At 42.4% G+C, this 14,377-nt stretch overlaps 1 protein-coding gene across 7 annotated transcripts in view; it reads right to left on the bottom strand.

Annotated features, from left to right (window-relative positions):
• LOC132908869 (teneurin-a) overlaps positions 1-14,377 on the bottom strand; it is a 709,702-nt gene that overhangs the window by 448,549 nt on the left and 246,776 nt on the right. For all 7 annotated transcript variants that reach the window (XM_060963257.1, XM_060963282.1, XM_060963275.1 and 4 more), the window contains exon 3: positions 3,491-3,549. The gene's annotated coding sequence lies outside the window, so the exon portion shown is untranslated. The remainder of the gene's footprint in view (positions 1-3,490; positions 3,550-14,377) is intronic.

Below are 14,377 nucleotides of genomic sequence, written 5' to 3'. Positions count from 1 at the left end.
AAAAGCATTTGCTATTTTTGGGAATTTGAATTTCGAGACACGTGGCAACTTAATTCCATATAATTGGAAAACAAAATGAAATTTTAAAAGTAGGAGTAACTTTCATGTAACATGATGCTTATTATGGCAAATTGGTTTGCCAAAATAGGACTTATTCTATGCACATTTTATGTGCAATACATTCTTCTTGCTAAAAACAAATAGCTTCTATAATCTTCGCGTTACGTTTGTTTTAACTTGTTAACGAAGCTTTTAAGAACCTTTGTCCATATAATACTTTTATACTATTTTTAACCATAAAACACGGTAACAAAGTTCACGTGGAAACTCTGTACGACATTCTCTATGAATGTATAGAAGAAAACGTAGATATACAAAATGTTTATTCTAAAATATACAAAGAACATTTTTGAAAACATTTTCTTTTAGAAGAAAAACACTGTTACGAATAATGTTATTTTATGAGAATTTAAAATAAAAGGGAAATTAAAATAAGTAAAAGTACTCTTCAGCAGTGACCCTATTGACACGCACAATGTCGTAAACTTTGACGAATACTGGAATACAGAGTACAAGAAAAAAGATTTTTAACCGTGCTTTTAGTCCAAAGCACTTGTAATTGTATCCTCTTTTAGAGAGATCTGTTTAATTTTATGACAGAGCACGTGCCCATACATTCGTTCGTATTCTCCAGAAAAATGAATAAAATCGTTCAGTTGCAAACGTCGTAAAAAAATGTACTTTCATCAAACTCACTTGCTGGCGTTCTTAACCATAAAACGAACCGAAAACGCATTCCACGGTACTTCTTTATTAATTTAATGTAATTACGTAACGTATACCACTATTAACTCTAAAGTTCAAAAAATTGTAACTTAAACCACGACACTTAAGACCACGCGCACTTTTGATGAATTTTTTTCATCGGCGAAGAGCCATCGAGCTCGAGTAATTTAAACTTCAAGAAGCATCGTGCGCGGGTTACCGGAAATGCTCGTTACGCGGCGGCTATCTTGACGACATTGGTGAGAAAACGACTCGAGCAACTGAAGGCTGACCACGCTAACGAAACACGAAAATAAATCGCTAAACTGGAATGAAGCGTTCGACTCATAATCGAAAGAGGAATCGAACAGTCATGGGTTATGAAAACATTTCTAGAGAAACGTTCTAAAATTTACATAATATCGAACTGCGAAAGGAGGAAATATTTGATTAAAAAAAGTCGTACGTTCCTAAAAGAAAGAAAGAAAATGTTTATAAAAAGTTAAAAAGTCCTTGTGCTTTTGTTAAAAAGATGAGGGTGGAAAGATGAGCAAAACTTCCAATCTAAGGAGGAACATATTCGATAAATATAGTGAAAAACTTTGAAGCATGTAATAAACTGTATTATATATGGTTTTCGGCTGAACTTTTTCACTTGAAATATTTTTGCTCCATTTAGAATTTCATAAAAATGTTTCGTACAAAAATTGCGATTTTAAATACAACAGACATATTTCATGTGACAGAGTCCGGTGAAATAGTCTGTATATAAAAATTTGAGCACACGTTTCGTCCATTATTTTGTGACTGATTGGCTTCCGTTATAGATGGATTAAAACGCGCTATATTATTTAATAGGAAAAGATAGAAGCCGCAGGTAAAAGTTTTTTCAACGTCGAACGAAATTTAACGGAAAGACGTGTCTAAAGATTTTTACGTTACTTTCGCACATATTAGCTATTATTTTTTATCTTTTCTTATGAACAAATTTAAACACAATATCTAATCGATTCGCCACAAACTTATCGAATAAATATTTAATTTATATTGATAGGCTGCGTAATACCTAAATACAAGATTAGTTTTAGTCATTGTCCCGAATATCATTTATTATGTGCATATTTAATTATATGATAAATTCAAATCGAATAAATTTTGGTTCGTAATATTTCATTATTAATAACGTGAAATGGGAATTCCACACATATTTGATATATCTCATTTACATTCAAAATAATTCAAAGACTTGAGCCGTAATAATCGGCAAAGTAAGTAAGGTATACTGATGTTTTTCGTTAAAAGGGCTAGATATATATTCCAACATTACATTAGTACAATTTACATTAGTCGAATAACATTACTCGAAATGGATTAAATCGACTAATCTGAACGAGGCATAAAAGCGTCAAAATTTTTAGAAATAACCTTCTCCCATCATATATCATCATACATATATTTACAGTACCAACCTCCCGAAATCCAGCTTTATTAATCACTTAACCAAGACAGTAAACCCACCCTATGTCCGAAATCAAACGTCACCGAATTGCCTGTAGACTATAACACGGCCAATCCGGAGGGGCTATTACCGCTTCGAAACGAGACCCGTAACGATGCTCGTTTCCCAAGACGTGCAAAAACGTCCCCCTCTGCTTGGTGACCGCCTCTTCCGGATCGTATATAATTCCGGCTTTCGTTTCAGCGAGAAAAACCTCTCTTCCTCTTCTCTTTCTCCTTTAACGACGGTCCGAGCCGCGATCTCGTGAAAAGTCGGAGGCGTAGTCCGCGATATAAAGCCCCGTGCTATTCTCCCGCGACTGGTGTCAACTCTCTGACGCGAGAATGCAAAGCAGAACGAACATTAAGTAAAATTCCGCCGGGGCGGCGCGACGTTTTACGCGCGGTGCGCCGCATAAAGCCTCTTACGCGCAAGTAAATTGTAAGTCCCTTATAGCCGACTGGTCAACGGCGTAAGCACTTTCGTTCGGGCCGTGGCAAAAACAGCGCCGGGTACGACGTAAGGAGATTAGGGTCGTTATTGCGCGCACGGGTCCCTCGGCTGTACAGAAGAGAAACTTGCGACGCGGAAAAGTCGTCAGCTACCGTCGCGGTGTTTCCAAAGGTGCGGCGAAACCGCGAAAGTGACAGAAAGCCGGACACAAAAGAACCGTCCCGTATTAAACGGACGAAGTTACACAACCGGCTGAACGGGGTGGCGTAAAAAGCGTGCGATTCACTGTTGGAAGGAAAGCCGGCGATTGTCGAGTCTCGCGTCTCGTTTTCTTTCTCCCTCGGGTCTCAACGATGTCCCGGACGATACTTAACGGAGTACTTGCAACGGGAGATGTAATTGATGGCAATTTGATTGAGCCAAGTCTGGGACGAAGCAGGTACTTTGTACCTGATGCTTTGTACCATCGTGGATGATTATTGGACTTTAAACGGTTCAGAGGGTAGAAGGGATTGTGTGGAGATTTGTTTCGAGCGACAGAGGATAAGGTTATAGATGCGTACGCGTTGGATAACCGCATTTGAAATTGAATTAGTAGCGCTATCTATGATTACGTTTCTGTGTGTTCTGGAGCAGCTTGAAATTTTATACCGAGTTTGTATACGTTGTATATTTGTCGGAATATTGGAAAGTGTACGTGATATTTGGTTTTAGAATTTTCTTCTTTAAGCTATGTAAGCTTAAGATTCACCGCTATGTAAAGTATATACTTACAGTGACACGTCAGACTGGTGGTCAGAATCTGCTTGTTGGAGTCCGCGTGCTCGGTAGAGCTGAAAATTAAGAAATCAGAATATGTAAAATATATCCATAGAGCAGATATAATCTTACGTAAGATATTTCTCTATCGTACTTTAAACACGATATAAGCTATAATACTGTTTCATTGTGTCTTCACACCTGTTACGATCACCATTCATAAGAGAAGAACACCCTATTCGCGGTTGTATATTCGGCATTCATAATGTCCAAAGGATTAAGTTCAATCCTACCAAATACCGTTAACCCCGACGCAATTAGGTCGACCAATAAGATCTACCAAACCCAAGTTTGCGAATCTACAAATCTCTCTTTCGACCTAGGTAACAAACAGTCCTTGTTAAATTTATACTCGGGCTTAATAAATTTACGAACGGTATCGCACGGCGGATATCCAACCAGTTGGATATCTGGCCCCGGTAGCGCGATGCTCTCTGTTGGCGCTCGGTTAATGAAGAATTAAAGTCGACCTCCGCGTTCCTATTACGGAACGGTATGTTGGAACGATACACGGGTCGAGAGAGAGCCAGGCCGGAGACCCCGTGGATTCCGAGGATCCACGAGCGGTGCATGTTTGATGCCGGAAGTGCTTCGAGGCCCGGGCCTACCATCCTCTGGCTGCGGTTTCCGCAACCTCCGTAGGGTCATTAGCCAACCATTCATTATGCAAGTGCGAGGCAGTATTGCGTCAATATAGGAGGGGGGCGGCAGATTGTTGGCCCAATCGATAACAATGCGCCTGTTTACCGGCCGGATAATCAACAAACGTAGCTTCTGCTACCTGCTACCTCCGAAGACCAAGCAAGTGGGAATTACAATCTGCCTCGTTCCGAATGATATTGCGTCCCGGAAGTGTTGCGTCCTCTGCCACCCCCGTCCTCCTGCTACTCGCGTCTACGTATACTCGTCAGCATCCCTCTTGATTCTGTCCTCTCCCTGTTGCTATTTACGCGACACAGTAGCTGGAGTAGGTGGAAATTCAGAATGGAAGCCAGAGGGTGTTTTTGGCGATTCACCGTTGATTTTGCTGGTGTCAGGGACAGTGGCGTTTTGCCCGTGGATTTGGAACTAAATATTTTTGAACGTTGTAGTTTTGTTAACCTATCAAGAGCTAAGCAGTGAAAGCCCGCTATGTATAAAAAAAGAAAGAATTTCTATAGATTGAAGAAAGATAGTTTAACACAGAGTTATAAAATACTTTCATTTCTTTAGATTTTATATTCCTTCCTGCCTTTAAAATACTAGGTAGTTCTGTCATAAAGCTTTGTCTCATATTCTATTACCTCTCGAGATTTAAATAAAAATTGGAATCTTGATTCAACAATTAATCATACACTGTGTTTCTATTGTCGTGTCATCCACAAAACAGTGGTTTTGTCCATTCCAATTTTCAGGACTCAATAATTCATAGACGTAAAAGCTTTCATTCGACCGAAGAAACACCGAAAACATTAATTCAACGTTAACTACAATACTATACCCAATTTCATCGAACCTTAATCCCTCTCCTACCACAATCTCACCCCAAAAAAACAACAAAGATATTCCGAGTTATCGTAACAATATCGGACACCGCACGTCAATCAGATTTCCCTCTAGTACCCGATACCGCCCCACAAACCTTAGTCGCGCAACAAAAACATCCAGCAGATTCCTATCAGTTCCTTTCCAATAAAACAGGACTTGCGTAACCTGTTACTCAACCCGTTGCAGCAAAGCCGATCTAACCTGTCAGACTATTCCGGATAGAGCACTGGCTCGAGCGTCGTAGACAGGGTTCCATAGGGGCCACCGGTCAAGCAGCCAGAATTCGATATTCGCCGGCGTGTCGTGCGCGACAGACAAGCCGGAAGTATGAAACGCGGAGATGAAAGGGGGCCCGGGCGATATTCCGAAACAGGAGACGGAAAGAGCAGCATGGACGAAGGGGAGCTGAGAGGGAAGGGGAGGCGAAAGGGTGGAGAAAATGGCCGGGGGTTGGAGATCGACGGCCCCTTTGATCTAAGTTTCTGGGAATGCAGGCCGAAGGGACAGCGTGCGTAGAGCTGCCGCCCAGGAAGTTGCTGGTAATTTGCTTAGTTGAATTAGATTGTGAATTTTGTACCGCAGTGTTTGAGACCATCGCGTGTTCGTCTGTCGCTTCGCCTCTCTCACTTGGCCACCCCACTTGGTCTCTCACCCTCCGGTCCTTTCGCGCTCCCGTCGTCGTCGTCGTCGTCGACCTTATAATTACTGTTCTATCTTCAGAGAGAGAGAAGTTTGCCAATTCGTTGCCGTCGACGGAAATCCGCGCTTTGATCCGCCAAGAAGCGGGTGCCACCCCCGCCATTTCACCATCCTCTTTCGTTCCGTGTCTGGAGACACTTGGGACGTTCCGCGGTGAAGAGCGGAATCGCGCGCGATTATGCCGGCGTGATTTCCGCCGCTTTGATCCGGATGCTAAACGGAAAAGATGATCGCGAACGGGAAACGCAGAGCAGCTGGGAATAAAATTAATCCGACATCAATGGGACGCGAGTGTACCGTGGCTCAGACGATGCTCTCGATTACTTCGGGTTTCATAGTTCGAAATAAATACAAAGTCCCTGTGGGGAACGGGTGAAACGTTCGATGTGTTGTAATTGCGTTTGATGTCGCGAGTTAATCGCACCAAGGCGACGGTTCCAGGGGTTGGTTAATGAGATCTGTTTTTCAAATCGATGCCCTTGGTAAATGGCTTAAGTAGCAAGATTGTTCAAAGGAATGGCATGAAATAGCGGATACGAGCAATCGTGTGCATCGGTTTGCTTTTTACAACAGACCAAACCCAAGGACGTTTCACATTACTTTCCACTTTATAAAACCCTTCGTACATCCCTCAAAAAAAAAAAAAAAAAAAAAGAAAAAAGAAGAATTCTCGCCATCCTATAAATTCCAAAAGGAGAATCTCCACCACCATATCCCACGAGACAACGACGATATCGAATTCGCATCGAAATCTGTTCTCTCGACTAGAGTTCGTTGCACCCCGTTCGTTGCTCGCGTTCAACTACCCCCATCCCCGAAGAGTAACGATCAAAAAGAAGCGAAAGAAAGAAAAAGGGGAAGCAAAAACGAGTAGAGAAGGAAGAAGATCGTCAGACCGTCGACCCAAATTCCATCATCGTCGAATTCCTGGCGGCGCGGTCTTCGTGATTCGCGTGCGGATCGCGATACCGATAGACGCGAGGTCCTGGCTACATACCGGCTAGAGAGTGGAAGACATAGAGAACAGACGGACGAGGAGGAAGGGGTAAGTATGTATATATGTATGTATACGTATAGATGCAGGTACCATGCCACCGTGCAAGAGGTGTACGCACGCCGTGCAGTCGGATATAATCCCGTGGAAACGGTGTTCCCGTATGCACGAGCTGGCTGCGTGTGCACGTGTGCGCGGGCCACGCGGCAACCGTGCGAATCCTATACGGCGGGCTTCAGGCACGAATGGGGGATCAATGTTTTATCGATATTGCAGCAGACGCGGCACTGATACGTCTCGAGTCGACCGTCGCGCATATATAGTGCGTGCTTTCTCCCGTTTGCCGGAGGATTTATGGATTAGCGTTTGTTTATCGCTGTCCTCGCCGCGTCCCGACGTTCTACTGTTCGTTGTTCGCCGAGGGATGCTTTTTCTACGAGGATGCTCGCTTCGAACCGTTAACGCTTTCCTTTTCGTGTTTCGTTCGTACAAATGGAACGAGGTTCGTATAATTAGAAGGACGTGCGATCCAGCTGTATAGGGTTTGCGTTGTACAAGCTGCGCGGAGGATGTCACTTGAACCTTTCACAAGACAAACTGATCGACCTAATTTTCAATAAATTTTATAATTCTTTTGCGTAGGTTACTTTAAGAAATTGCTATTCAACTTCCCCGGAAACAGATGATCTTCCATCAGAGAAACATGTAACGACAAAAATTCTGGAGAACACGAAGCTGCAGGTCGTACACGATGCTTCGAACGGGATTACCCGTGTGCGCTGAAGCGAAATCGTGGAAACGCTTGTCTGCCTGCATAAAGTATCGATCAACGCACGCGTTTGCCTCCGCTTTTCCTGCCAGACGATGCAAGTGCGCTGTCACAGAGACATCACCTCTCCCCGGAGGGAACTTAAAAGACGAGCGCAATTTTATCGCCTGGTCGGCGTATCGAACACCCGAGGTTCGTGTAAGGAGAAAAAATTCCAGCGATTAGGGATGGGTTGTAAACAAAATAGCGATGGAGCAATAGTCTAGAAGCACTTTGCGTGAACGCGAACCTAGAATCCACGACGTTGGCCGTACGAGGAACAAAAATGACGGAGAAATTCAGACGAGTAGAACGAGACAGGAGTAAAATGGACGACAGAGGGGTAAGATATGGTAAACGTGACGAAAGAGGGAGACGGAATTGTGCAAGGGTGGATGGAGGAGGGAAAGAAAGCAAAGAGGTTGCCGCCGTCAGGAAACTTTTGTTTAAAATTGGAATTCCTTTGCGGCTCGTTGGGACTAGGAATGCAGATAGGGTGGAGGCGACGAAAACCGTGAGAGTGGTTGAGAGAGGGTGCGGTAAAGGGGGTGTGGAGGGAACACGAGGCGAGGGTATCCGAAAAAATGGCAACGCACGATATTGTTTCGTCATAGAGGGAAACTTAGTAGCAATGGGTGCAAGTATACTACCTTTCAAAAATATACGAACACATGCTTATATCTCTGACAAGATTTATTCATAAAATTCCATTTATATTCGCTTATAAAAAATTAAAAAAGATAAAAATAGGGAAGAAAGAAGAGACGAGGAATAAACATCGAAATTCTACGCAAAATATCCAAAATATCAAGTTCGAAGAGAACAAGCACCGCAATTATTAACCATACGACGATGTACGAGCTGTCGAGCAGCCAGGAACGCCGATAAATTCCGCGGGCCGCAATGTTCTTCGACGAAAGACAAGATCTACATGCCAGCGCTCGAGCTACCGATAAACACATACTATTCGGCAAACCATGGCAGCCGCTTAATTAATTTGCAGCTATCTTACGAGAAGCTGGAATCATGTTACCGGTACGTATGTAGCCGCAGCTAAACGCATTAACCCGTAATTATCGAAATTAGAGGACTGCCAGCAAGCCAACCGAAGACTTCCTCTGGTATCTCTAAGACGTATCTTCCCACTTTCTCCCTTTCTTTGTCTTTCTCTTACGTTCTCATACACTCCTCATCCTTCTGACGCACCATTCTGCGACCTACTGCGCATACTTAGATAAGTGTCCCATCTCGCTAATTATTCGGACGCTCTGATGGGTCGATTCTCCGGCTGCTCCGAGCTCCAGGATATATAGATCGTGACGCGCTCAGACGGTTTTTAAGAAATTGAAACTTGATCGGGTGGGGTGAACTAATTCGACGGATTAACCAAAGAAATTGTAATCGGAATTTTCGGAGACGTTGAAAACACATAGGAAAAACGTGTTTGGGGCAATGAAGTTTGGAGAAATGATAATTGCCGGGCGTGCAATTGGAGAAATGGTTGATTGTTCGGGCAATTTGATGGAACTTTGTTTGGATAAGTTTACGGGTGTTTTCGTCCGAACATCTCATGTCCGACTAAATTGGGACTATTCTACTGTGTTATATATTACCCGACTCTAAATTTACTTTGCTATTTTTCTAATGATTATAATTTATTTTATAATTATAAATTCTATCTGCTCTAATATATTGTCGTGCAGTACCAATCAAAATTATCTGGCTTTTCTCCTGAGATATTAGTACTTCGTTTTAGATGAACAAATTAATATAACAATTCCGTGTGACATATTGTTTATTCCATTGCTCTCGCTGTTCTGATACGTTGAACGTTCATATTCCGAGGGTTAAAAGTTATTTTCCAGAGCTGATATTTTGTTTCGTAGAGATTACAACATTTATACTCTTGGAAATTATCAATTTTTATTATCGAACTTCATAAAATTAATTTTAAATTTCAATTTTCACCGACTCCAGCTCAAGATATAACAATAAAACTTAGGGCGATCGGTACTGCACGATTCTTTCTTAAAATCTCTTTATAGACTCGCACGAAAAAGAATCAAACGATCATTGTAAGGTTACGTGGAATGGAAAGAAAGAGTAGAAAGAGGAAACGAAGAGTAGACACGATCAACGATTGCCAGAGAAAATGGCACCACGCGGTGGAAGCTTCTTTAATTTGTAGTGGGAACGGTGAGCGAATAGCCCCGGAATCTCGCATCCGGATTGATCGTCCGGAACTATGAAATATCGTCGCGACCGATGACGTATTTCATTTTGCCCGTCACTCATTTTTCTCTTCCTCCAACCTCTTTTTTTTTTTTTTTTTTTTTTTAAGACACCCATCACGAATATCGACCGGCTTTCAATCGGCCAACAGATGTCCGAAGAAAAATCTACGCGAGCCGTGTTTCAGCAACCCGTCATCGACGATGTCGTTTTCGATGCTGTCTGCGTGTAACGATAGCCTGAGTACGGCACATAAATAAGGCACATTTCGAAATTGTAAAATAGGAAATATGATAGAAGTAAGAGATATTTGCACACCGTTTCTTCCCATTTGTACAAGGTGTTTTAGAATTCAATGGGATATTTCGGTGGCTGTCAAATTGCTTGGAAGGTTGTGCAGTGATAAATAAGACATATCATAGAAACCCATAAACATAGACTTTTATATACGATATATAGCATCATGAGATTAAGGGAAACACATAAAAAAGAAAGAAGAATCTACAAAATAGATCATCTAAATTTTTGCATCTTATATTGCGTTCCAACCGGATATGGAACGAGTTTCTTTGAAAAGAAAGACGAAGGATCGTGAATGAAAAAATGCATTTTTCGCGAAAGCGTGTTAACAAAATGAAATGGAAAGAGGAAGTTAATTTTTACCATTATTCCTGCCAGCGGCACCCTTTTAACCGTTTCCGTCTTTCCGGACTTTTACCCTGATGAGCTCTAGACAGGGTGTGGCTGATTCTGTCAAGGAAATTTAGTGGCGATCCTGGCGACCAGCAATTAGAGAAAGTAGGTGCGCATAAAGTTTCTTCGACCGGTAATGGAGCGGGGACGGCTTTACGATCGCCGTTTATCCGGAGGTATAGCGAAGGTTAGAGAAACTGTCTTAATTTGAAACGTTCGAGCTTCATTTACGGTGAATTTCAATTCGAACGAGGGAAACGGGCTTCCCTTAATCGCGCGATAAACTGCGCTCGCGCCAATTACGTGCGCAAAAACCACGGGACAATTCCATCGTTACATCGCAACACGTGCAACGCGCAAAATCGAAATCGATTTGGTTACATCTTTTAATTTGCTATTTGGACAAGTTCGTTTGTCAATTCCTATAGAAAAGTATCAGGAAACACGTTCGATGCATAGTAGAATATATAGCAAAATAGATTTAGAGCAATCTAAAATGGTGTGGTTAGGTCTATAAATTTTTAGATAATAGTGTGCACGTAGTGAAAATGAATTATGGATAGTGGATTTATCAGAATAGGTTAATCACTGGTAGAAAGTAGGCAAGCTGTAGAAGTCAGATGGAACGATAAGCAAAAGTGCAGCAACATTGTACGATCTGTCTTTGAATTAATGAACTTTTTGCATAAGGCCGAGCTTTGCGATAAGACAAAGTCTATAAATGCAGCATTACAATTTCAGTAAGTAGAACAAACTTACTGTGCAGCCTACAAATAACCCTACAATATCTTTCAGGAATCCTAAACTCTATTATCTGATAACGCATGTATATGTATATGACATACATAAAATTCTCACTTCATCGTTCACAATTCTGACCAAAGCCCAGCGCCGTTAATTTAACATTCCCCGACACTCGTGTCTCGATATCGTGGCAATTCTAAATATTTCACAAGACACAGAGTCGATTTCCTATTTGTAGCTGCAGATCCGTGTAGCTCAAGCCTGCATACGCGAACGTAAAACAACGAGAGAGAGAGAGAGAGAGAGAGAGAGAGAGAGAGAGAGAGGAAGAGAGAGAGAGGAAGAGAGAGAGAGAGAGAGACTACACTTTACCAGTGTAGGAGAGTCGATTACACGACCTCGTTCCCGATCATTCGGGCAATTAAAGCGAGGATCGAGCAGATAGTCGCGTGCATTATTTGTACGCTAATGCTTGGCTCGATAGGAACGATCAAGCTCCGAGCCGACAATAATAACCTCGGCTCGGGGTCTGCTCGAAGCAGATTACGCGGAGAGGCACGCGATCACGCGCGTGTGCGTGCACGTGTAGACACGCGGCATCTGCCACGACGACGCACACGTAGACCATCGTCGACGACGACTACGGCCAGGGAGTTGTTCAGCCGACAACGAAGCTAAGGGTTTGGCTGCTGCCGGCGTCACAACTCATCCTAATTACATCTACCCTCGTTTCCGGATTCGGCGAGAGCCTTCCCTTCAACACAGAGGGTACACTAGGCACTTAATTAGTATTGCCAACCGGACTCGACGGCGCGGAGCTCGCTGCAATTGAGACGTTTAACTATATTTCCGCCTCCAAGGACTATTACCACCTTGATTTACGAGCCGAGAGTGGAGCAGAAAGAGGGAGGTGGAAGAAAGACGAAGGTTTCTTCTTAGCTGCGAGGCTAATCGCAGCGCGAGGACAATCGCCGACTCGCGACGTTTTAATCTGCTCGATTAAAGGGCTTGCCTCGATGTCCTCCCGTTGGACTGGGTTAATGTGCTGCCGCCAAGTTGCTGCACCGACGTGAATTCGCGGTTCGATAATCCAGTTAGAGAACCTCTCGTGATTTCGGAATGAAGAAAAAGGAAGGAAAGTTTGTTTCCACCCAAGATTGATATTGTTTGGTTAATGGAGAAGCGAGTCGCGAACTTCTGATGTGATATATCGATAGTTAAGATTCTTCTGCAGCTTGGAATTCCTGGTGATGGAGATGGTTTTAGGAAATCGTATTTTGGATTCAATTATTGTTTGCAGGAAGTAGTTGTCGATCGTACGAGTGCCCGAACTTCAAGATTAGATTTGAAGCACGGGAGACGATGCACGTAAATAAAAAATAACGTGTACATATAAGTATTGGCTTCCTTATAGGACTATTCAATGCAATATAAGAAAATAAACAATAATACATAAAATAATATATTACGCCAGATCGTGTCTTATTAATTTAGTTGTAAAAAACATTTTTAGGCATTGATGTTCTAAAGTCCTTGAAAGTATACGGAATTCGTTATGTTAACAGATCCAAAAATTATCATCACAGACCAAAATCCTACGAAGGAGGAAGCCTAACGACCCATCCAAGACGATCTCCGTAGAGAAAACGTCCTGTTCCCTGGGCAAAATTTTGCCAAACGATTCGGCGGAGCGCGCGGTTAATGAAGCATCGGGAGGGCGATTTAATTGAAACGAATTCAACGTGACTAATGAGGCGATGGCTGGCGGTAGTTCTGGGATGTGGATATACACGACAGGTTGAAGTGGGCCGCTCCAGTTTCACGAATCATTTATAACCGGCTCGGCTAAAAGATCTTAACGCTCGTGTGGCGTAAAAAATGAATCAGCCGACCGACTCGAGCCCACCGGCAATTTTATCCCGCTGTTACATTATTTCTAATTACCAGAGATTTATTAACATGGTCTCCGTGAGATTCGCTTCCGTTCTCACGCTGTGGTCAGGCTGGCCTATCGTGTTTTGTATCGCGAACAATTTCCCTTGAGCATACTTCGCACATGTTGCGCGCATGTAATCCTATTTGCCGCAATTTGTCGATCTTTCGAACTACTTTTATAACAATGATGAGAGAAATGGCGTGTAGAATTTGCTATATTCTGACCTGTTGCTAGGCGAGTGATAGTGTTAATGCGCTCGAAACTTGCAAATCGTAAACTCGAGGAATTACTTTAACACTTTAAAGGGATGGAACAAAACGATAGAGAACTCAGAATCAATTATTTCTTTATCATAAAAATTCCTTCTATTTCTGTGTACTTTCTATTTGTTAGAAGAAATGATTATACTTAGCATACACGCGTCTATTCTAACACTGGATCAAACTTTCTTTCTTCTAAAATACGTAATTAGTTAAATGGCAAGTTGTTTATTTGTTACTTATTCGAACTTTCAGACGATCACAATTTTCCATTACATTCTTATTTGCCACGGGACTTCTACAGTCTCGTAAATTCAAATTACTCGCGCATTTATTGCTTTCTCTGCGGAGGCTCGCGTCTGCAAAATTGTAGAACGTAGTAACGCCGCTTATAAGGAATACCACGGTGCGTGGCAGTGGCGTATAAAGGAGGTCTCAGTGGCTTGTCACACGCATGAAAGGCGAACGAATTCCATGCCAATAAATTCTGCGCGTTATAACGTGTTTGCCATAGTGGTGTTCGCGGGCCCCTCTGCCCAGTAACGGGCCACAATACACGTTGATGATGAAATCTCTCTGTTAGCGTGACCGACGAAAATGAGACACATTCAAATGCTTACCTCGATTCGCGTGTCGAAAATTACTAGTGAAATTGCAAACAAGCGGCTTGTTATTCTACGTACAGCGCCCATGGTGACGCGAATTGTTCGCTTCAGCGACGCCGCTTACAAGTTAGAATAATATCAACGTACGGTATTGAAAAAACAGTGTTGTAATCCACTGTTTATCTATATTTTTGGATAGCCATTTTTACGAATCGGAATACACTTTACGTTTTAAGTCAAATACAGACGATGTGAAATTTTTAATTGTGAATTTTCACTATCGAATCGAATTTTAAATTCTGGATTTTCAGCGTTAAATTGAAACATTGAATATTGCTTCGTTT

The sequence above is a fragment of the Bombus pascuorum genome, chromosome 1 (genome assembly GCF_905332965.1).
Source record: "Bombus pascuorum chromosome 1, iyBomPasc1.1, whole genome shotgun sequence".
Classification (NCBI taxonomy): Eukaryota; Metazoa; Arthropoda; class Insecta; order Hymenoptera; family Apidae; genus Bombus; species Bombus pascuorum.
This window is presented reverse-complemented; position numbering and strand designations above follow the sequence as displayed.